Below are 24009 nucleotides of genomic sequence, written 5' to 3'. Positions count from 1 at the left end.
TCTGTGATTAACATTTGACCCATCAGTATTATAGTAATAAACCATGAGGTCTGTGATTAACAGTTGACCCATCAGTATTATAGTAATAAACCATGAGGTCTGTGATTAACAGTTGACCCATCAGTATTATAGTAATAAACCATGAGGTCTGTGATTAACAGTTGACACATCAGTATTATAGTAATAAACCATGAGGTCTGTGATTAACAGTTGACCCATCAGTATTATAGTAATAAACCATGAGGTCTGTGATTAACAGTTGACCCATCAGTATTATAGTAATAAACCATGAGGTCTGTGATTAACAGTTGACCCATCACTATTATAGTAATAAACCATGAGGTCTGTCATTAACAGTTGACCCATCAGTATTATAGTAATAAACCATGAGGTCTGTGATTAACAGTTGACCCATCAGTATTATAGTAATAATCAGAATCTCTATATGTGAAACTCTAATAAGACAACAGCCCACTTACCTTGTTGTCTTAATTCATTTCCCACTGTAGACAAAAGTTATTCCCATCTCTAAGCTTCTTCTCTGTAGACAAAAGAAAACAAATGTATAACAGCATTACAATAATAATCATTAAAAGCCTGGATGTCTGCTCTCGCGATGTAATCTAATTAATTCCTGTAATTAGCATAATCTTAAACAAAAATCTGTGACTTTAAGACTTTACTTCCACAGCAGTGTCATGTTTGGCTGTTTCAGAATCGGACACCTCGGCGTACAAATTATTATTTAATGTCTGTACCATCAGCACTGTTTGAGCTAGAAACTATTTGGACCCAGAAGTAAAAAGGTCAAACTCTCCTGAACATGTTTTGATCTACAATGACCACAAGCTGAATGTCTAATGGACAGGATATGGGTCATTCCTAGTTATATCCTGATCTAATACAGGACTGGTCTGAAGGTAACCTGGTATAAATGAATAGAGTCTAATGGACAGGATATGGGTCATTCCTAGTTATATCCTGATCTAATACAGGATTGAAGGTAACCTGGTATAAATGAATAGAGTCTAATGGACAGGATATGGATCATTCCTAGTTATATCCTGATCTAATACAGGACTGGTCTGAAGGTAACCTGGTATAAATGAATAGAGTCTAATGGACAGGATATGGGTCATTCCTAGTTATATCCTGATCTAATACAGGACTGGTCTGAAGGTAACCTGGTATAAATGAATAGAGTCTAATGGACAGTATATGGGTCATTCCAAGGTATATCCTGGTCATCCCTCAGAGCCTGGTTCCTCTCTACCCAGTAAAGGACTGGTCACCCCCCAGAGCCTGGTTCCTCTCTACCCAGTACAGCCAGTAGAGGACGGGTCACCCCTCAGAGCCTGATTCCTCTGGTCTACGCAGTACAGCCAGTAGAGGACGGGTCACCCCTCAGAGCCTGGTTCCTCTGATCTACCCAGTACAGCCAGTAGAGGACTGGTCACCCCTCAGAGCCTGGTTCCTCTGGTCTACCCAGTACAGCCAGTAGAGGACTGGTCACCCCTCAGAGCCTGGTTCCTCTGGTCTACCCAGTACAGCCAGTAGAGGACTGGTCACCCCTCAGAGCCTGGTTCCTCTCTACCCAGTACAGACAGTAAAGGACTGGTCACCCCTCAGAGCCTGGTTCCTCTCTACCCAGTACAGCCAGTAGAGGACTCATCACCCCTCAGAGCCTGGTTCCTCTGGTCTACCCAGTACAGCCAGTAGAAGACTGGTCACCCCTCAGAACCTGGTTCCTCTGGTCTACCCAGTACAGCCAGTAGAGGACTGGTCACCCCTCAGAGCCTGGTTCATCTCTACCCAGTACAGCCAGTAGAGGACTCTCAATGATGAGACATCAAGGACCAGTCAGAGATCAAGGTTAAACTCACCTTTATGTAGAAAGTAAACACCAACTGAAGCTGTAAGAATTCCAACAGCTGCTATTAGTAGACCAACAATGATCGAGTAGATTACAATCAGCCCTACTTGTGATTTAGGAAACACGTTATCTGAAACAGAGAAGCCGTGTCAAACCATTACAACACTACATATATACTGTACAGGAAGTAAAGCATCATTTATAAATACTACTGAAAACAGACCAATAAGGTCATTCCTTAGAACACATCGAGAGGAAATCTTTCAGAGTGTAATACTGACTGGGAAAACAACAAGGGTCTTCATGCATCGTGTCACTAACACCATCAGACAGTGGAGTGTACTGGTGTGAGTCTGGGTCTGGAGAACACAGCAATGCTGTCAACATCACAGTACCTGGTATGTCCACAAACACCATCTACTAACATTATAGTGTTTAGTGGTTCATCTGGTTTCAGATAGCTGATGTTATGTTTATATATGATGTTTATATATTATATACAGCTGGAGCTGTGATCCTGGAGAGACCTGTTTATATATGATGTTTATATATTATATACAGCTGGTGCTGTGATCCTGGAGAGACCTGTTTATATATTATATACAGCTGGAGCTGTGATCCTGGAGAGCCCTGTTTATATATAATGTTTATTTATTATATACAGCTGGTGCTATGATCCTGGAGAGCCCTGCCCTTCCTGTGACTGAGGGAGATAAAGTGATTCTGCGCTGCAGATATCAGGATCCTCCCTCTGACCTCACAGCTGTTTTCTACAAAGATGGATCCCTCATCAGGGCTGAGTCTTCAGGAGAGATGACCATCCCTGCAGTTTCCAAGTCAGATGAAGGACTCTACAAGTGTTCCAGCTCGAAAGGAGAATCACCAGAGAGCTGGATGACAGTGACAGGTGAGAATATGAGAAACCTTGACATTCAGATTATTTGGTTCTTCTTTACACTGTTAACCTGTTATGGATAGGGGCAGTATTTTCACGGCCGGATAAAAAACGTACCCGAGTTAATCTGGTTATTACTCCTGCCGAGAAAATGCATGTAATTAGTAAATTTAGATAGAAAACACTCTAAAGTTTCTAAAACTGTTTGAATGGTGTCTGTGAGTATAACAGAACTCAGATGACAGGCCAAAACCTGAGAAGATTCCATACAGGAAGTGCCCTGTCTGACAATTTGTTGTCCTTCTGTTGCATCTCTATTGAAAATACAGCATCTCTGCTGTAACGTGACACTTTCTAAGGCTCCCATTGGCTCTCTAAAGCCGCCAGAGAGTGGAATGGGGTGTCTGCTGTCTCTGGGCAAAGTATAACAGCTCTGTTCGTGAGTGGTCAGCCGGGGGACAGTGAGACTGAGATGCGCGTTCACGAGAATTCTCAATTTTTTTCTTTCAGCCTTTGAATGAATACAACGTTACACGATTGGAATATTATCACTATTTTATGAGAAAAATAGCATAAAAATTGATTTTAAACAGCGTTTGACATGCTACTAAGTACGGTAATGGAATATTTTGAAATTTTTTGGTCAAAACATGCTCCCTTCGGATAGGGGCCTTGAACGCACGAACAAAACGGAGCTATTTGAATATAACTATGGATTATTTGGAACCAAAACAACATTTGTTGTTGAAGTAGAAGTCCTGGGAGTGCATTCTGACGAAGAACAGCAAAGGTAATCCAATTTTTCTGATAGTAATTCTGAGTTTAGTGTGTCCCAAACTTGGTGGGTGTCATGTTTTTTGTGAACGTTAATCATGAGTAATTTAGTAAATTCACCGGAAGTTGCGGTGGGTATGCTAGTTCTGAACATCACATGGTAATGTTAAAAGCAGGTTTTTGATATAAATATGAACTTGATTGAACAAATCATGCATGTATTGTATAACATAATGTCCTAGGAATGTCATCTGATGAAGAAAAATTGGATTACCTTTGCTGTTCTTCATCAGAATGCACTCCCAGGACTTCTACTTCAACACCCAATGTTGTTTTGGTTCCAAATAATCCATAGTTATATCGAAGCATGTCAAACGCTGTTTAAAATCAATTTTTATGCGATTTTTCTCGTAAAATAGTGATAATATTCCGACCGAGAGACCTCGTTTTCGTTCAAACACTGAAAATAGAAAATGGAGTCTTCACATGCACGCGCACACACGTGTCATTGTTCTCAGAACGACCACTTTCCAAAAGCCCTACTGTTTTTCGCCCAGGGACTGCAGAGTCATCATTCCCCATTCTGGCGCCTTCTGAGAGCCTATGGGAGCCTTAGAAAATGTCACATTACAGCAGAGATCCTCTATTTTCCATAAAGAGGCTATAGAAGGCCAAGAAATGGTCAGACAGGGCACTTCCTGTAGGGAATCTTCTCAGGTTTTGGCCTGCCATATGAGTTCTGTTATACTCACAGACACCATTCAAACAGTTTTAGAAACTTAAGGGTATTTTCTATCCAAATAAAATAATTATATGCATATTCTAGTTTCTGGGCAGGAGAAATAACCAGATATAATCGGGTACGTTTTTTATCTGGCCGTGAAAATACTGCCCCCAATCCTAAACAGGTTAACCTCTAGAGGACCCCTTCCCGCTCTGATCCCACTAACGGGATTTATTGACAAGATACCATGGTGGGAAATTCTTCACCCTTTGAAAGATAAACATCTCCTAAATCCAACCACATTGTCCGATTAAAAAAGAGGCTTTACGGCGAAAGCATAAAGTTAGGTTATGTTAGGAGAGTACATTGAAAATAGCTGTGTGTACTGTTTTGTCAATTCAAAGACAGGCGTCACCAAAAGCAGAAAACCAGCTAAAATTATGCACTAACCTTTGACAATCTTCATCAGATGACACTCCTAGGACATTATGTTATACAATACATGCATTTTTTGTTCCATCAAGTTCATATTTATATCCAAAAACAGCATTTTACAGCGGCGGTGAAATTAAGATTTTTTTTCTCCTTCAAACGCTTCCGGTGAATCAGCGTTACAATTTACAAAATTACTATTCGAAAACATTGGTAAAATATAATATTGTCATTCAAAGAATTATAGATTAACATCTCGTAAATGCTACCGCATTGCCAGATTTCAAAATAACTTTACTGGGAAATCACACTTTTCAATAAACGGGGTGCTATGCTAAGAACAATAGGCTAGGATATACAGGTTAGCACCATCTTGCAACCATCTAATATCAATAATACTATTGTAAATAATCCCTTACCTTTGATTATCTTCATCAGAAGGCACTTCCAGGATTCCCATGTCCACAACAAATGAGGTTTCTTTCGACAAAGTTCATAATTTATGTCCAAATAACTCCAAGTTGTTCCATGTTGTTAGCGCGTTCAGTAGGCTCCTCAAAATGTAGGGCGGGGGGGAAGTCACGACGAAAAGTTACAAAAAAAATCTATTTACATTCGTTCAAACATGTCAAATGTTGTTTAGCATCAATCTTTAGGGCCATTTTAACGTGAAACATCAGTAATATTTCAACCCGACCTCTCCTGTGTCTTGAAAAACGTTTTGAAAAATGTCTCGCCTCACATGAACGCGCATGTGCGAGCAATAATGAAGTGATGACATCCCAGGGAAGTCAACTTCCCTTCCTTGTCTTCCGGTCTCTGTTCATCATAGACGCCTCAAACAACTTTATAAAGATCGTTGACATCTAGTGGAAGCCGCAGGAAGTGCAAAATGAATCCTTTGTCACTGTGTGATCTATTAGCAATGACTCGAAAATAGTACAGCCACAAAATTCTCATTTCCTGCTTGTATTTTTCTCAGGTTTTTGCCTGCCATATGAGTTTTGTTATACTTACAGACACCATTCAAACAGTTTTAGAAAATTCAGAGTGTTTTCTATCCAAATCTGTTAATAATATGCATATCCTAGCTTCTGAGTTGGTGTAGGAGGCAGTTAAAAATGGGCACATATTTTTTTCTAAATTCTCAATACTGCCCCCTAGCCCCTGAATGCAATCGCATTGACAGATTTCAAAATAACTTTACTGGGAGAGCACACTTTGCAATAATCTGAGTACTGTGCTCAGAAAAAAACAGCAGGCAATTATAGACACCGGCCGTCTTGGAGTCATCTAAACGCATAAATAGCATAAGAAATATTCACTTACCTTTAATAATGTTCATCAGAAGGCACTTCCAGAAATCCCAGTTCCACAATAAATGTTCTTTTGTTCGATAAAGTTCATAATTTATGTCCAAATAACTCCATGTTGTTTGCGCGTTCAGTAGGCTACTCAAAATGTACGGCGCACGAGGGAACCTTCACGACGAAAAGTAAAAAAAAAAAGACTTTTTACGTTCGTTAAAACATGTCAAACGTTGTATAGCATCAATCTTTAGGACCATTTTAAGTTCAAACTTCAATAATATTTCAACCGGACGTTTGCAATGTCTTGAGAAAGGTTTTGGAATGTTAGGTCCCATCTAACGTGAATGTGCCCTATGAACTCAAGCCCTATTTTCACGGCCGGATAAAAAACGTACCCGATTTAATCTGGTTACTACTCCTGCCCAGTAACTAGAATATGCATATAATAAGTAGATTTGGATAGAAAACAGTCTAAAGTTTCTAAAACTGTTTGAATGGTGTCTGTGAGTATAACAGAACTCATATGGCAGGCCAAAACCTGAGAAGATTCCATGCAGGAAGTGGAAATCTGATTTGTGGAATCACCTTCAACACTTTGCCTATGAAACACACCATGAGTTAGGATTCATTTAGCACTTCCTAAGGCTTCCACTAGATGTCAACAGTCTTTACAAAGGGGTTTGAGTCTTCTCCGGTAAAAACTGACCGAACGAGAGGCCTGGAAAGTTGGTCATAGGGGGAGGGCCATTACTACTATGACGTGGGTGCCCGTGGATACCCTCTCGTTCCGAAACGTTTAGTAAGACAATGCAATCGTCCACCTTGAATATTATTGAAGGTCTGATTGAAAAAGGCCCTAAAGATTTATGTTATACAACGTTTGACATGTTTGAACGTACATAAATATATATTTTTTGCACATTCGTGACGACAAGTCCCGCACGCCTCGTACATTATGAGTAGCCTTCGGAACGCGCTAACAAGAAGGAGCTATTGGGACATAAATTATTAACTTTTTCGAACAAAACTACATTTGTTGTGGACCTGGGATTCCTGGAAGTGCCTTCTGATGAAGATAATCAAAGGTAAGGGAATATTTACAATAGTATATTTGATTTTAGATGGTTCCAAGATGGCGCTAACCTGTATCGCCTAGCCTATTTTTCTGAGCATAGCACCTCGTTTATTGCAAAGTGTGATTTCCCAGTAAAGTTATTTTTAAATCTGGCAATGCGGTTGCATTCACGAGATGTTAATCTATAATTCTTTGAATGACAATATTACATTTTAACCATGTTTTCAATAGTAATTTTGTAAATTGTAACGCTGATTCACCTGAAGCATTTGAGGGAAAATATTTCTGAACATCACGCGCCGATGTAAAATGCTGTTTTTATATATAAATATGAACTTTATCGAACAAAATGCATGTATTGTGTGACATGATGTCCTAGGAGTGTCATCTGATGAAGATTGTCAAAGGTTAGTGCTGCATTTAGCTGTGTTTTGGGTATTTGTGATGCATGCTAGTTGCTTTGAAAATGGCAGTGTGATTATTTTTGGTAGGGTACTCTCCTAACATAATCTAATGTTTTGCTTTTGCTGTAAAGCCTTTTTGAAATCGGACAACGTGTATCTATAAAATGGTGTAAAATAGTCATATGTTTGAGAAATTTAAGTTATAGCATTTACGAGGTATTTGTATTTCGCGCGACGCGTCCCACGTTTCCCAGACAGGTTAAGTTTATGGGTAGTAAATTCACTAGGAAGAGATATGATGATTTTGTTGAACTTAGTTGTTACCCTAACTAAAAGGGGAATGAAAGCTTAGTTGGTTTCAGGAACTAAGGTGTTAGACACTGAACCATTGCCTAGAAATTATTCGGCACAGCAGGCTGAAAGAGTAGCATTGACTAGAGCCTGTGAAATAAGAAAGGAGAGAAAGGTTACTATTAACACAGACAGCACATAAGCATTTAAAACCATACAAAGCAGCACAGATACATCTTATAGAAAATAAGACACTTGACAGAGAATTGTTACAGGATAGCCAAGAACGAACGCCCCAGGATTAATTGGACATGTGGAAAATGAAAGGGGAATTCGTAAAAGATAAGGTCTGGCATAGGATAATTTACTAATCTTACCAAAGACACTGTTTAGATATGCGGCAATATTGACACATGGGCAGAGCCATGTGTCAACAGGGAGGAAGGATGGTAGAGCAGGTGAGGAAACACTGTAGGTTAGGAAAGACTTAGTGGCCTAGAGAAAAACTACTTAATAACAAAAAATTGGGGGTAGAATATCCTCAAACATTTGGAAATGTACTTCATTGAACTATTCCGAAGTGAGGGAAAGAAGGGGTGTTTAACAATAATAGATAAGTATATTAAATGGGTAGAAGTGTTCCCAACTTACTTGGCGGACACGATTATGGTAGCTAAAATATTAGGTCAAGATATTATCCCTAGAGTTGGTTTACTAGCTAATCAGGTAGAACAAATAGAATACCAGAGTTAGGGAGACCAGAACTGGCAGACATAGAAGTTGAAGATATACTAGCAGAACACATGAGAAGACTGTTTGTTAACCAAACCTGTATATCAAAAATTTTGCGTCCAACAGGTGAATTACGGGAGAAGGTGATTCACTCAATCCAACCAGGAGACTGGGTGTGGATACAGTCCCTGTGGATAAAAGACTGGAAGCAGCCCCATTGGGATAGCCCATACCAGGTTCTGTTAACCTGTTGAGGGTAAGGGGCAGTATTTACACGGCCGGATAAAAAACGTACCCGATTTAATCTGGTTACTACTCCTGCCCAGTAACTAGAATATGCATATAATTATTGGCTTTGGATAGAAAACACCCTAAAGTTTCTAAAACTGTTTGAATGGTGTCTGTGAGTATAACAGAACTCATATGGCAGGCAAAAACCTGAGAAGATTCCTTACAGGAAGTGGCCTGTTCTTGTTCATCTTGGCTCTTTTTATTGAAGACTGAGGATCTTTGCTGTAACGTGACACTTCCTACGGCTCCCATAGGCTCTCAGAACCCGGGAAAAAGCTGAATGATATTGAGGCAGCCCCTGGCTGAAACACATTAGCGCGTTTGGATAGTGGCCTGTCAGAGGACCATCAGACTGGGGCTCGTGCACGAGGGCACGAGATGTTTTTCTTTTCACTCTCTTTGAACGAAAACCACCACTCCCGGTCGGAATATTATCGCTTTTTTACGAGAAAAATGGCATAAAAATAGATTTTAAACAGTGGTTGACATGCTTCGAAGTACAGTAATGGAATATTTCGAATTTTTTTGTCACGAAATGCGTCGTGCTCGTCACCCTTCTTTACCATTCAGATAGTGTCCTGAACGCACGAACAAAACGCCGCTATTTGGATATAACTATGGATTATTTGGGACCAAACCAACATTTGTTATTGAAGTAGAAGTCCTGGGAGTGCATTCTGACAGCAAAGGTAGTAACATTTTTCTTATAGTAAATCTGACTTTGGTGAGTGCTAATCTTGCTGGGTGTCTAAATAGCTAGCCCTGTGATGCCGGGCTATCTACTGAGAATATTGCAAAATGTGCTTTCACCGAAAAGCTATTTTAAAATTGGACATAGCGAGTGCATAGAGGAGTTCTGTATCTATAATTCTTAAAATAATTGTTATGTTTTTTGTGAACGTTTATCGTGAGTAATTTAGTAAACTCACTGGAAGTGTTCGGCGTGAATGCTAGTCACATGCTTGTCACATGCTATTGTAAAAAGCTGGTTTTTGATATCAATATGAACTTGATTGAACAAAACATGCATGTATTGTATAACATAATGTCCTAGGAGTGTCATCTGATGAAGATCATCAAAGGTTAGTGCTGCATTTAGCTGTGGATTGGGTTGATGTGACATTATATGCTAGCTTGAAAAATGGGTGTCTGATTATTTCTGGCTGTGTACTCTGCTGACATAATCTAATGTTTTGCTTTCGTTGTAAAGCCTTTTTGAAATCGGACAGTGTGGTTAGATTAACGAGAGTCTTGTCTTTAAAAAGGTGTAAAATAGTCATATGTTTGAGAAATTGAAGTAATAGCATTTCTAAGGTATTTGAATATCACGCCACGGGATTCAACTGGCTGTTGAGTAGGTGGGACGCAAGCGTCCCACCTAGCCCAGAGAGGTTAATTAAGGGCTGAAAGGTAATCGTTAATGTGATTGACTTAGGTTTAGAAGTACAGGAGAAAATTCTTAACCTCACAGCACCTATAACTGATGAAGGGTGGGCTAGTACTAGCAGAGGACGCATACGACAGAAACTACCAAAAAGGGTGGTTAGGAACTTGCGCCCCGGGGTTATTGGTACAACCAGCTCGAGTTAGTCATCAGAGGCCAGTTATAGGAGGCTAAAGTAGGCACAGGAGGAGATTTGACCAGGACGGGAGTAGTTTTGTCTAGATGGATGCTATTTGCATCCTCAGGGAAGTTCCAGATGAATACAAAGCTATGAATCAAATAGGTGAAGGCTTTACCACTACATTATTTTGGTGGTTGACAATCAATAAAAATGTTGATTGGACTAATGAGATCTATTATAATCAACAGAGATTCATGAATGAAACCGGGGATGCAGTAAAGGGGTTCTCTGACCAATAATATTCTCTGACCAATTATCCACCACCACCCTCATGACCTGGTAAAATAGACTGACTCTCGATATGTTATTGGCAGAAAAGGACAGGAATGATTGGGTGGAATGATTGGGTTTCATCGCTGCATGTACATTCCTGATGGATCAGTGACCAAGGCCCTAGCTGGTTAACCACATTGGCTAACGAGTTAGTGGAGAACTCTGTGGTGTATACCTCACTGATTTGGTGATTTGATAGAATGTTTGGAATTTTATTTTTATAATTACCATGTTATGAGCTGCTTTCACCTGTATGAGTGTGTTGGTGTTGTGTGGATGCTGTTTGGTCCCATGTGTGAGAGGTTTAAAATTAAAACTAAAATACCTACCTCTCCTCCTAACTTTTCATATTTTTTAGAACCAATGGAGCCGACAGTCTCTCCATGAATTAATATCCTAAAGCTAAGCGAACCAAATTCTCTTTCCCTTTTATTCTTATTCTGTCTTTTCTGTCTGTCACGGTATTATTTCTGTCCCTAATTTATCGGGAGAGCCTTACACTGCCATCTAATCCTGTTTATAATTTAACAATGCTGGTCTCTACTCAGTAATTGTTATCTAACCCCTCTGTGTCACTTCTATCTTCTCCTCCTCCTGGCCCTACTCCTTTCTTCCTAATATTCCCAAACCATGAAGGTCTCAGCAGTGCGGGGGAGGGCTTCTCTGTCTGCCCTTCCTTCTATCTGTCTGTCGCTCTTTCTTATAACAGTCGGTATCAAATATGGGTTGTTTCCAAATATTGACTAAATGTCTCACTGTCTCCCTGTCTGCATTCATGGATTTTTTGAAAAATCAGCAGGTCTATGGTAGTAATCTCTAAGATTATTACATAGTTAAGTTTATCTCGATACTCTCAATGATCCTAGATCACCACAGATGTCATATATACAAAAATCTCTGAAACTGGAAACACTTATCTCCCTCACTGGTTTTAAGCACCAGCTGTCAGAGCAGCTCACAGATCACTGCACCTGTACATAGCCAATCTATAAATAGCCCAAACAACTACCTCTTCCCCTACTGTATTTAGTTATTTATTTTGCTCCTTTGCACCCCAGTATTTCTACTTTGCACACTCATCTACTGTCAAATATACCATTCCTGTGTTTTAATTGCTATATTGTATTTACTTCGCCACCATGGCCTATTTATTGCCTTTACCTCCCTTATCTCACCTCATTTGCTCACATTGTATATAGACTTGTTTTTCTACTGTATTATTGACTGTATGTTTGTTTTACTCCATGTGTAACTCTGTGTTGTTAAATGTGTCTAACTGCTTTGCTTTATCTTGGCCAGGTCGCAGTTGTAAATGAGAACTTGTTCTCAACTTGCCTACCTGGTTAATGAGGACCCCTTCGAGATAGGATCCCGTTAACCTCTCTGGGGTATGTGGGACGAACTCGTCCCACCTACGTAACAGCTACTGAAATTCCAGTGGCGCGATTTTTGAATCGTTAGAAATACTATTACTTCAATTTCTCAAACATATGACTATTTTACAGCTATTTAAAGACAAGAATCTCGTTAATCTAACCCCACTGTCCGATTTCAAAAAGGCTTTACAACGAAAGCAAAACATTAGATTATGTCAGCAGAGTGCCCAGCCAGAAAAAATCAGACACCCATTTTTCAAGCTAGCATATCATGTCACATAAACCCAAACCACAGCTAAATGCAGCACTAACCTTTGATGATCTTCATCAGATGACACACCTAGGACATTGTGTTATACAATACATGCATGTCTGTTCAATCAAGTTCATATTTATATCAAAAAACAGCTTTTTGCATTAGCATGTGACGTTCAGAAAAAGCATAACCCCCGCAAACTTCCGGGGAATTTACTAACAGTTTGCTAAATTACTCACGATAAACGTTCACAAAAAGCATAACAATTATTTTAAGAATTATAGATACATTACTCCTCTATGCACTCGATATGTCCGATTTTAAAATAGCTTTTCGGATGAAGCACATTTTGCAATAATCTAAGTACATAGCCCGGCATTACAGGGCTAGCTATTTAGATACCCACCCAGGTCAGCCTCCACCAAAATCACATTTCCTATAAGAAAAATGTTCTTACCTTGCTTGTTCTTCATCAGAATACACTGCCAGGACTTCTACTTCAATAACAAATGTTGGTTTGGTCCCAAATAATCCATCGTTATATCCAAACAGCGACGTTTTGTTCCTGAGTTCTAGACTCTATCAGAATGCTTCTTCACGGTCCCGCGCATGGCGCATTGGCGTGTCAAAAATGTCTAAATATTCCATTACCGTACTTCGAAGCATGTCAACCGCTGTTTAAAACCAATTTTTATGCCATTTAACTCGTAGATTAGTGATAATATTCCGACCGGGAGTATGCATTGAGCCTAAACAGCCGAATAAAATTTCTCCTCAGGAGCGACTCATGCACGCGCCTCATTCAAAGGTCCTCGGAGCAGCCACTTACAAAAGGTGATAATGTGTTTCAGCCTGAGGCTCCCTCGTAAACCTTCAGTTATTTCCCGGGCTCTGAGAGCCTATCGGAGCCCTGGGAATTGTCACGTTACAGCTAAGATCCTTACTTTTCAATAAAAAGATGCAAGACGCACGACTCCTTGTCAGACAGGGTACTTCCTGCTTGAAACCTTGTCAGGTTTTTGCCTGCCATAGGAGTTCTGTTATACTCACAGACACCATTCAAACAGTTTTAGAAAATTCAGAGTGTTTTCTATCCAAACCTGAACAATAATATGCATATTCTAGCTTCTGAGTTGGTGTAGGAGGCAGTTAAAAATGGGAACATATTTTTTCCAAAATTCTCAATACTGCCCCCTAGCCCAGACAGGTTAACAGGATTGATTTTGACAACAGCCAGTGGAAAATCAGAGCGCCAAAGTCAAAACAGCTAAAATCTCATAATTCCATTTTCTCAAACTATCAACTATTTTACACCATTTTAAAGATAAGACCCTTGTTAATCCAACCACATTGTCCGATTTCAAAAAGGCTTTATGGAGAAAGCATAAAATTTGACTATGTTAGGGCATAAACTTCACAAGAAAAACCACACAGCCATTTTCCAAGCAACTAGATGCATCACAAAAACCAAAAGTACAGCTAAAATATTCACTAACCCTTGATGATCTTCATCAGATGACACTCATAGGACTTCATGTTACACAATACATGTATGTTTTGCTCGATAAAGTTCATATTTATTTCCGAAAAAACCATTTTACATTGATGCGTAATGTTCAGAAATGTTTTCCCTCCAAACCCTCGGTGAATGAGCAATGAGCACACATATTACAGAAATACTCATCATAAACTTTGATCAATATACAAGTGTTATGCACAGAATTATAGATAGACTTCTCCTAAATGCTACCACTTTGTCAGATTTCAAAAAAGGTTCACGGCGAAAGCACAATTTGCAATAATCTGAGTACAGCCCAGAAGACACCAACAACTAGTAAAAAGAAACCCGCCATCTTGGAGTCAATAACACTAAGAAATTACATTATAAATATTCACATACCTTTGATTATCTTAATCAGAAGGAACTCCCAGGATCCCCAGCTCCACAATAAATGTTCGATAAAGTTTATATTTACATTTACATTTACATTTACGTCATTTAGCAGACGCTCTTATCCAGAGCGACTTACAAATTGGTGCATTCACCTTAAGATATCCAGTGGAACAACCACTTTACAATAGTGCATCTAAATACATCCATTTTGTTTGCGCGTTAGGTTCACTATCCAAATCTACAACGCGCGTGCTTACTTTGTCCAAACGAAAAGACAAAAAAGTTAAACTACAGTTTGTAGAAACATGTCAAACCATGTATAGACTCAATCTTTAGGTTGCTTTTATCATATATCTTCAATAAAATTCCAACCGGACCTATCCGTTCTCTTTAGGAGTGAATATGAACTCAGCTCGCTCCCAAGTCCTTGTGCGTGACTGAGCCCATGCCTTATAATGGGACACCTACTTCCTTGGGCTGTTATTCCCATCAAATTCACCATAGAATCCTCAAACAATGTTCTAAAGACTGTTGACATCTAGTGGAAGCTTTAGGAAGTGCAAAATGAACCCATAGTCACTGTATACAGTCAAGACAATCACTTGAAAAAACTACAACCTCAGATTTTCCACTTCCTGGTTGGATTTTTCATATTCTAGTTTCTGGGCCAGAGTAGTAACCAGTTTAACCTGGGTACATTTTTCATCCGGCCATGAAAATACTGCCCCCTATCCCGAAGAGGTTTTAAGATATCGCCTTACAGCAAATGGAAATCTCACCAAACTCAAAAGAAATAGTACACACGAATCAAAACATAGTATTTTTTAAAACACCAACAAATAGTTATACACTATTTGTTGTGTGTGGGTATTTGCTAACGCTAGTTAAAAACAAACAAAACATTTCCAGGCCCTTTCAACCTGGTAGTTCACGGCCTCTATCTCACTCTCTCCCTCCAAGATTATAGCCCCAGAAAACATTCCAAAGAGAGACAGTGAAACACTTCTTTTCCCAGAAAAAAAACACAACCACTTGGTCAACATTTCATTATACTACACCAATTCAGAAACCCAAACGTTGACTATAAACAAAACCTAATAATAATGATAATTCCATTGTACTCCCTCCAATCATTAGTTTTAAACTTCCTCAATGGTTATATAATTGAACATGCGCTACCCTTGGATACAATACTGTATTTCAAATCTATGAAACTCCCCTACTTAAACAACGTTCTGCCTTACCTCTATCGTAAGATTATAAGCAAATTTTCCAACTTCGGCTTCACACTTATGAAATGTCCAAGACTTAAAAGTAACATGTAAATCGCCAAATTTATAACATTCATCAATCTGTCAATCCATAAGCATAAAAACATTTCGGTGGGCACAACTCTATCGCCATTATCTGTGATTCAGTTATTTAAATATGACTCATTTTCTCAATACGTTATTCCAGCAGACCTTTTTGGTAACAGACAACGTATTACATTGAAATCGCCTCGCTATTCTTTTGAATGAATTAGTCTTTCAATTTAACCTAAACAATCTATTAAAACATTCAGTTGATATCTTAAACAAACACTAGCGACTGTATCTTTCATTCTTATTAGCTTAAACAACGACATTCATTTTATAACTTGCTTATTCCTTACGCACATACATATACACGAACAGTAGGTATTCTACGCACATACATACACATGAACAGTAGGTGAGTTGTATCCCTCCCCAGAGTTCTCCCCACTGTTTATCACTACCCAGCGCTGTCTGTTCCATTCCCCCGAGATTAGAGGAACCTTGAGAAGTACTCCCTGTCCTATCATAAGTTTCTCAGATTTCTAGCCAGGTTGAGCCAAACACAGTCTTAATTGTTCTCGGTATTCTCTTAGGCACACACATACATTTCTCTTTCTCAAAGGCCTCTACTAAACCTTATGGGACTTACATTTAGTACTTTAATTATTCATTATACATGCTACATAAACTAATAATCACTAATATTTAAGTTTCAGGGTAGAATTATTTAATCATTACATTTAAACATATAAATCCCTTATCATTTCCTTCGATCTATTTCTTTCATTTTATTCAGTTCCTTTGGATTTGATGCTTCATGACTGAGTCTTACTCTGTTCAAGTAGACCGTGATTTTGCTGTGATCTGATAGAAGGATCCCTCATCAGGACTGAGACTACAGGAGAGATGACCATCCCTGTAGTATCCTGGATGACTGTGAAGCCTCTTGGACCTAGACTTGGCACTCCAGTACCGCTTGCCGTGCAGTAGCAGAGAGAACAGACTATGACTAGGGTGGCTGGAGTCTTTGACAATTTTTAGGGCCTTCCTCTTACACCACCAGGTATAGAGGTCCTAGATGGCAGGAAGCTTGGCCCCAGTGATCTGCTGGGCCATTCACACTACCCTCTGTAGTGCCTTGCGGTCGGAGGCCGAGCAGTTGTCATACCAGGCAGTGATGCAACCAGTCAGGATGCTCTCGATGGTGCAGCTGTAGAACCTTTTGAGGATCTGAGGATCCATGCCAAATCTTTTCAGTCTCCAGTATAAATATACTGCACATTTTACATTTATGAACACAATTCTAAATCTGTGTGTGTCTGTGTGTGCGTGTGTGTATATATATGTGTGTGTCTGTGTATATGAGGGTGTATTTTCCTGTCTCTCTCCAGCACCATCTCCAGTGTTGTCCATATCTCCCCAGGCTGCTGTGTAGTCTTCTGGTGGGGTCTCTCTACCCATAAATGTGCTCATAATACAGGTCTCATTCTTTCTCCAGATGCAGGTCCAACTCCCATTCCATCTCCAACAGTCCCAGTGTTGTCCATATCTCTACCCAGGCTGCTGTGTAGTCTTCTGGTGGGGTCTCCCTACCCATAAATGTGCTCATAATACAGGTCTCATTCTTTCTCCAGATGCAGGTCCAACTCCCATTCCATCTCCAACAGTCCCAGTGTTGTTCATGTCTCTACTGGTGGGGTCTCCCTACCTGCTGGTGACCATCATACTGCTGGTGAAATGCTGCAGGAGCAGGACTCAAGGTGAGAACCTGAGTTTATACAGGATCACCACATTCCAACAGAATACCTTTTGTAAATCAGAAATATATCACAAGGACTGACAATACTGCAGTAGTTCTGATGGATTCATGTTGTAAAGTGTTGATAACTGTAGCTCTGATTGAATCATGTTGTAAAGTGTTGATAACTGTATCTCTGACTGAGTTATGTTGTAAAGTGTCGATAACTAGTTCTAACTTAGTCATGTTGTAAAGTGTTGATAACTAGCTCTAATTGAACCATGTTTTAAATGTTCACTCCCTGCTTCTCGTCCCCGGCATCGATCCTTACAGATTGAACCATGTTTTAAAGTTTTGATAACTGTAGATCTGATTGAACAATGTTTTTAAAGTGTTGGTAACTGTAACTACCATTGAACCATAATGTAAATAGTTGATAACTAGCTCTCATTGAACCATGTTGTAAAGTGTTGATAACTGTAGCTCTGATTGAACCATGTTGTAAAGTGTTGATAACTGTATCTCTTATTGAACCATGTTGTAAAGTGTTTATAACTGTAGCTCTGATTGAACCATGTTGTAAAGTGTTGATAACTGTAGCTCTGATTGAACCATGTTGTAAAGTGTTGATAACTGTATCTCTGATTGAACCAGGTTGTAAAGTGCTGATAACTGTCTGTTTAGGGGAAACCAGGGTACCCAGGAAGACACACCAAGACCAATTAGGTGAGTTTCCACCTTACATCACAACAGCTGCAGTGGCACAATATGGTATTCTGAACACAGTGTGTACTATATTATGTTACCTCCTAGTAGAAGTAGAAAGTAGGATGGATTAACTACCACAATATGCAATGTAACTGATATGAACAGATAAGTGATAAGGAGTAAATAGCCCTGGTATTGAAAATGAGTAAATACCCTGCGTATTGGTGCAAAGTAAATATCCTGGGTATTGATGAAGAGTAAATATCCCAGGTAGTGATCAGGAGTAAATAGCCTGGGTGTTGAAAAGGAGTAAATATCCTGGGTATTGATGAGAAGTAAATAGCCCACATACTGATAAGAAGTAAATATCCCAGGTATTGATAAGGAGTAAATTGCCACATACTGATAAGAAGTAAATAGCCCTGGTATTGATAAGGAGTAAATAGCCAGGTATTGATGTGGGAAAGCTGCACATAAGGAGTAAATAGCCAAGGTATTGAGGAGGGACAGCTGGATATAAGAAAAAAAGCCCTGGTATTGATGTGGGAGAGCTGGACATAAGGAGTAAATAGCCCTGGTATTGATATGGAGAAAATTGTGCCTGGTATTGATATGGAGTAAATAGCCCTGGTATTGATGAGTAAATAGCCCTGGTATTGATATGGAGTAAAAATCCCTGGTGTTGATGAGGAGTAAATAGCCCTGGTATTGATGAGAGAGAGCTAGACATAAGGAGTAAATAGCCCTGGTATTGATATGGAGAAAATTGTGCCTGGTATTGATATGGAGTAAATAGCCCTGGTATTGATGAGTAAATAGCCCTGGTATTGATATGGAGTAAATAGACCTGGTATTGATATGGAGTAAATAGACCTGGTATTGATATGGAGTATATAGCACTGGTATTGATATGGAGTAAATAGCCCTGGTATTGATATGGAGTAAATAGCCCTGGTGTTGATATGGAGTAAATAGCCCTGGTATTGATATGGAGTAAATAGACCTGGTATTGATATGGAGTAAATAGACCTGGTATTGATATGGAGTAAATAGACCTGGTATTGATATGGAGTAAATAGCCCTGGTATTTATATGGAGTAAATAGCCCTGGTATGGATATGGAGTAAATAGCCCTTGTATTGATATGGAGTAAATAGACCTGGTATTGATATGGAGTAAATAGCCCTGGTATTGATATGGAGTAAATAGCCCTGGTATTGATATCCTGTTTGGGAAAGGCGTGCCGCTAGCGGGACACCTCGACAACATCCGGTGAAATTGAAAGGCGCCAAATTCAAATGAAATGAATAAAAAAAAATTACTTTCCTAAAATCACAAATGTAATACATCAAAACTAAGCTTAACTTCTTTTTAATCCAGTCGCCGTGTCAGATTTCAAAAAGGCTTTAAGGTGAAAGCAAACCATGCGATTATCTGAGGACAGCAGCCAGCACACAAAACCATACAAACATTTTCCAGCCAAGTAGATTAGTCACGAAAGTCAGAAATAGCAATCAAATGAATCACTTACCTTTGATGATCTTCATATGGTTGCACTTACAAGACTCCATGTTACACAATAAATGTTTGTTTCATTCGATTAAGTCCCTCTTTATGTCAAGTTCAGTAATCCATTAGCTCAAATGCGGTCACAACAGGCAGACAAAAAATCCAAATAGTACCATTAACCTGTTTGGGATAGGGGGCAGTATTGAGAATTTTGGAAAAAAATATGTGCCCATTTTTAACTGCCTCCTACACCAACTCAGAAGCTAGAATATGCATATTATTGTTCAGGTTTGGATAGAAAACACTCTGAATTTTCTAAAACTGTTTGAATGGTGTCTGTGAGTATAACAGAACTCCTATGGCAGGCAAAAACCTGACAAGGTTTCAAGCAGGAAGTACCCTGTCTGACAAGGAGTCGTGCGTCTTGCATCTGTTTATTGAAAAGTAAGGATCTTAGCTGTAACGTGACAATTCCCAGGGCTCCGATAGGCTCTCAGAACCCGGGAAATAACTGAAGGTTGACGAGGGAGCCTCAGGCTGAAACACATTATCGGCTTTGGCAAGTGGCGGCTCAGAGGACCTTTGAATGAGGCGTGTGCACGATTCGCTCCTGAGGAGAAATTTAATTCGGCTGTTTAGGCTCAATGCATATTCCCGGTCGGAATATTATCACTTATCTACGAGATAAATGGCATAAAAATTGGTTTTAAACAGCGGTTGACATGCTTCGAAGTACGGTAATGGAATATTTAGACATTTTTGTCATGCCAATGCGCCATGCGCGACACCGTGATGAAGCATTCTGATAGTGTCTAGAACTCACGAACAAAACGTCGCTGTTTGGATATAACGATGGATTATTTGGGACCAAACCAACATTTGTTATTGAAGTAGAAGTCCTGGCAGTGTATTCTGACGAAGAACAAGCAAGGTAAGAACATTTTTCTTATAGGAAATGTGATTTTGGTGGAGGCTGACCTGGGTGGGTATCTAAATAGCTAGCCCTGTGATGCCGGGCTATGTACTTAGATTATTGCAAAATGTGCTTCATCCGAAAAGCTATTTTAAAATCGGACATATCGAGTGCATAGAGGAGTAATGTATCTATAATTCTTAAAATAATTGTTATGCTTTTTGTGAACGTTTATCGTGAGTAATTTAGCAAACTGTTAGTAAATTCCCCGTAAGTTTGCGGGGGTTATGCTTTTTCTGAACGTCACATGCTAATGTAAAAAGCTGTTTTTTGATATAAATATGAACTTGATTGAACAGACATGCATGTATTGTATAACACAATGTCCTAGGTGTGTCATCTGATGAAGATCATAAAAGGTTAGTGCTGCATTTAGCTGTGGTTTGGTTTTATGTGACATGATATGCTAGCTTGAAAAATGGGTGTCTGATTTTTTCTGGCTGGGCACTCTGCTGACATAATCTAATGTTTTGCTTTCGTTGTAAAGCCTTTTTGAAATCGGACAGTGGGGTTAGATTAACGAGATTCTTGTCTTTAAATAGCTGTAAAATAGTCATATGTTTGAGAAATTGAAGTAATAGTATTTCTAACGATTCAAAAATCGCGCCACTGGATTTCAGTGGCTGTTACGTAGGTGGGACGAGTTCGTCCCACATGCGCCAGAGAGGTTAAAGTTCGTAGAAACATGTCAAACAATGTTTATAATCAATTCTCAGTATGATTTTTGCCTAAAAAATCAATAATATTTCAACCGGACAATAGCGTCGTCAATATAAAACAAAAACAATGAAAGGCGCGCTCTTGGTATCGCGCCCCAACAGGCTGGGGCCTTTCCACTGGCCACTCAATGAAACTGGTCATTCTCCCTCATTTTTCAGATTAAAAGCCTGAAACAATGTCTAAAGACTGTTCACAGCCAGTGGAAGCCATAGGAAGTGCAAACTGGGTCATAACCATTTATATGGTGGATAGGCTTTCAATGGAAAAACACTCATTTCAAAATAATAGCACTTCCTGGATGGATTTCCCTCAGGTTTTCGCCTGCCATATCAGTTCTGTTATACTCACAGACACTATTTTAACAGTTTCAGAAACTTTTAGTATTTTCTATCCATATCTACCAATTATATGCATATCCTAGCTTCTGGGCCTGAGTATCAGACAGTTTACTTTGGGCACGCTTCTCATCTGGAGGTGACAATACTGCCCCCTTTCCCAAACAGGATATGGAGTAAATAGCCCTGGTATTGATATGTAGTAAAAAGCCCTGGTATTGATAAGGAGTAAATAGCCCTGTCATTGGTGAGGGAGAGCTGGACATAAGGAGAAAATAGTCCTGGTATTTATGAGGAGTAAACAGCCCTGGTGTTGACGAGGAGTAAATAGCCCTGGTATTGATGAGAGAGAGCTGGACATAAGGAGTAAATAGCCCTGGTTTTGATGTGGGAGAGATGAATCTAAGTAGTAAATAGCCCAGGTATTGATGAGGGAGAGCTGGACATAAGGAGTAAATAGCCCTGGTTTTGATGTGGGAGAGCTGGACATAAGGAGTAAATAGCCCTGGTTTTGATGTGGGAGAGATGGTCATAAGGAGTAAATTGCACTGGTATTGATATGGAGTAAATAATCCCTGGTATTGACATGGAGTAAATAGCCCTGGTATTGATATGGAGTAAATAGCCATGTTATTGATGTTTGAGAGCTGGACATAAGGAGTAAATAGCCCTGGTATGATGAGGGAGAGCTGGACATAAGGAGCAAAAAGCCCTGGTATTGATACGGGAGAGCTAGACATAAGGAGTAAATCCCCATGGTATTGATGTGTAAACAGCCCCTGTATTGATGAGGAGTAAATAGCCCTGGTGTTTATGAGGAGTAAATAGCCCTGGTATTGATATGGAGTAAATAGCCTTGGTATTGAAATGGAGTAAATAGCCCTGATATTGATATGGAATATAGCCCTGGTATTGATGTGGGAGAGCTGGACATAAGGAGTAAATAGCCCTGGTATTGATAATGGAGAGCTGGACATAAGGAGTAAATAGCCCTGGTATTGATAAGGAGTATATAGCCCTGGTGTTGATGAGGAGCAAATAGCCCTGGTACTGATGAGGAGTAAATTGCCTTGATATTGATAAGGAGTAAATAGCCCTGGTATTGATAAGGAGTAAATAGCCCCGGTTTTGATAAGGAGTAAATAGCCCAGGTTTTGATAAGGATTAAATAGCCCTGGTATTGATAAGCAGTAAATAGCCCAGGTATTGATATGGGAGAGCTGGACATAAGCAGTAAATAGCCCTGGTATTGATAAGAAGTAAATAGCCCCGGTTTTGATAAGGAGTAAATAGCCCAGGTTTTGATAAGGATTAAATAGCCCTGGTATTGATAAGCAGTAAATAGCCCAGGTATTGATATGGGAGAGCTGGACATAAGCAGTAAATAGCCCTGGTATTGATGTGGGAGAGCTGGATATAAGGAGTAAATAGCCCTGGTATTGATATGGGAGACCTGGACATATCAGTAAATAGACCTGGACATAAGCAGGAGCCTCATTGGAAGTAATTTGATAGGATTCTAAGTAGCACAGTATTCACTAGTAAATGATCTGATACGATTTACATTTCTAAGTGGTTCTGTATTGGATAAGTAAATACATGGCCACACTGATGAACTACTTCTGTGTTGAACAGGTGATCATGTTGAAGAAGAGTGAGGCTGAGATCACCTGATCACCATAACAACCATCAGAATGGAACTCATGGAATTCTAATATAGAACTGTGAGTCACAATGCTGTATGTTGTTACATTGTAGCTCCACCTGCTGGAACAATAGTGGCATTTGATCAAATGTGATCTATTAACTGATACATGTATTATTCTGATTGGAATGTGTTTTAATATAATGTGTGTTGTATTATTCATTCAGCAGCTGTCCTTTAACATCAGTCATTTACTGGTCATATACTGTATAGCATTATGGTTGATACATTGTAAATGCCTTAACTTTTCATGTCTATACAGAACTACTGATAGGTGTTGTGGTTCAGGCATTATTGTTACAGGTTCAGTATAATGTTATACCGTTACATGTTACAGAGATAGAAAACATACAGGAGAGGAGAATTCAATTATTATAATTGTTTACTTTATTTTCCCATTTTGGTCTCTATAGTAGTAGAGACAAATTATGAATTGATTTAAATGAAACTAATGTAGTCCTATTGTTTTATTGTGGTTGTTTTGTGCAAAACAATTATTTGTTTATTAATCATCCTGGAAAGATATTTCTTTTGACTTTGTATCATATAGAATTAAATAAATGATTTTCCTCAATCATGTAGCTTGTTTTTAATCTGTTCTGAATGACATCACAACCACTCTGTTTTTCATTTCATTCACTTCCCTTTATGTATCTTCTAAATACTCCATTCCAGGTTCCCCGTACAGCCCCCAGGGCCTTGAGTATCTTCTAAATACTCCATTCCAGGTTTCCCCTACAGCCCCCAGGGCCTTGAGTATGTTCTAAATACTCCATTCCAGGATCCCCCTACAGCCCC

At 39.3% G+C, this 24009-nt stretch overlaps 1 long non-coding RNA gene across 1 annotated transcript; it reads left to right on the top strand.

Moving 5' to 3' along the window:
* Nucleotides 1–17209: 17209 nt before the first annotated feature.
* Nucleotides 17210–23558, top strand: LOC115194803 (uncharacterized). The gene is made up of 3 exons (XR_003878498.1): nucleotides 17210–17283; nucleotides 17946–17987; nucleotides 23142–23558. It is a non-coding gene; the product is annotated as an uncharacterized LOC115194803 (long non-coding RNA).
* Nucleotides 23559–24009: the final 451 nt, after the last annotated feature.

Source organism: Salmo trutta, chromosome 5, assembly GCF_901001165.1.
Source record: "Salmo trutta chromosome 5, fSalTru1.1, whole genome shotgun sequence".
In the NCBI taxonomy this organism is placed as follows: Eukaryota; Metazoa; Chordata; class Actinopteri; order Salmoniformes; family Salmonidae; genus Salmo; species Salmo trutta.
The sequence above is the reverse complement of the archived record's forward strand: the minus strand, read 5'-3'. Positions and strand labels throughout refer to the sequence as shown.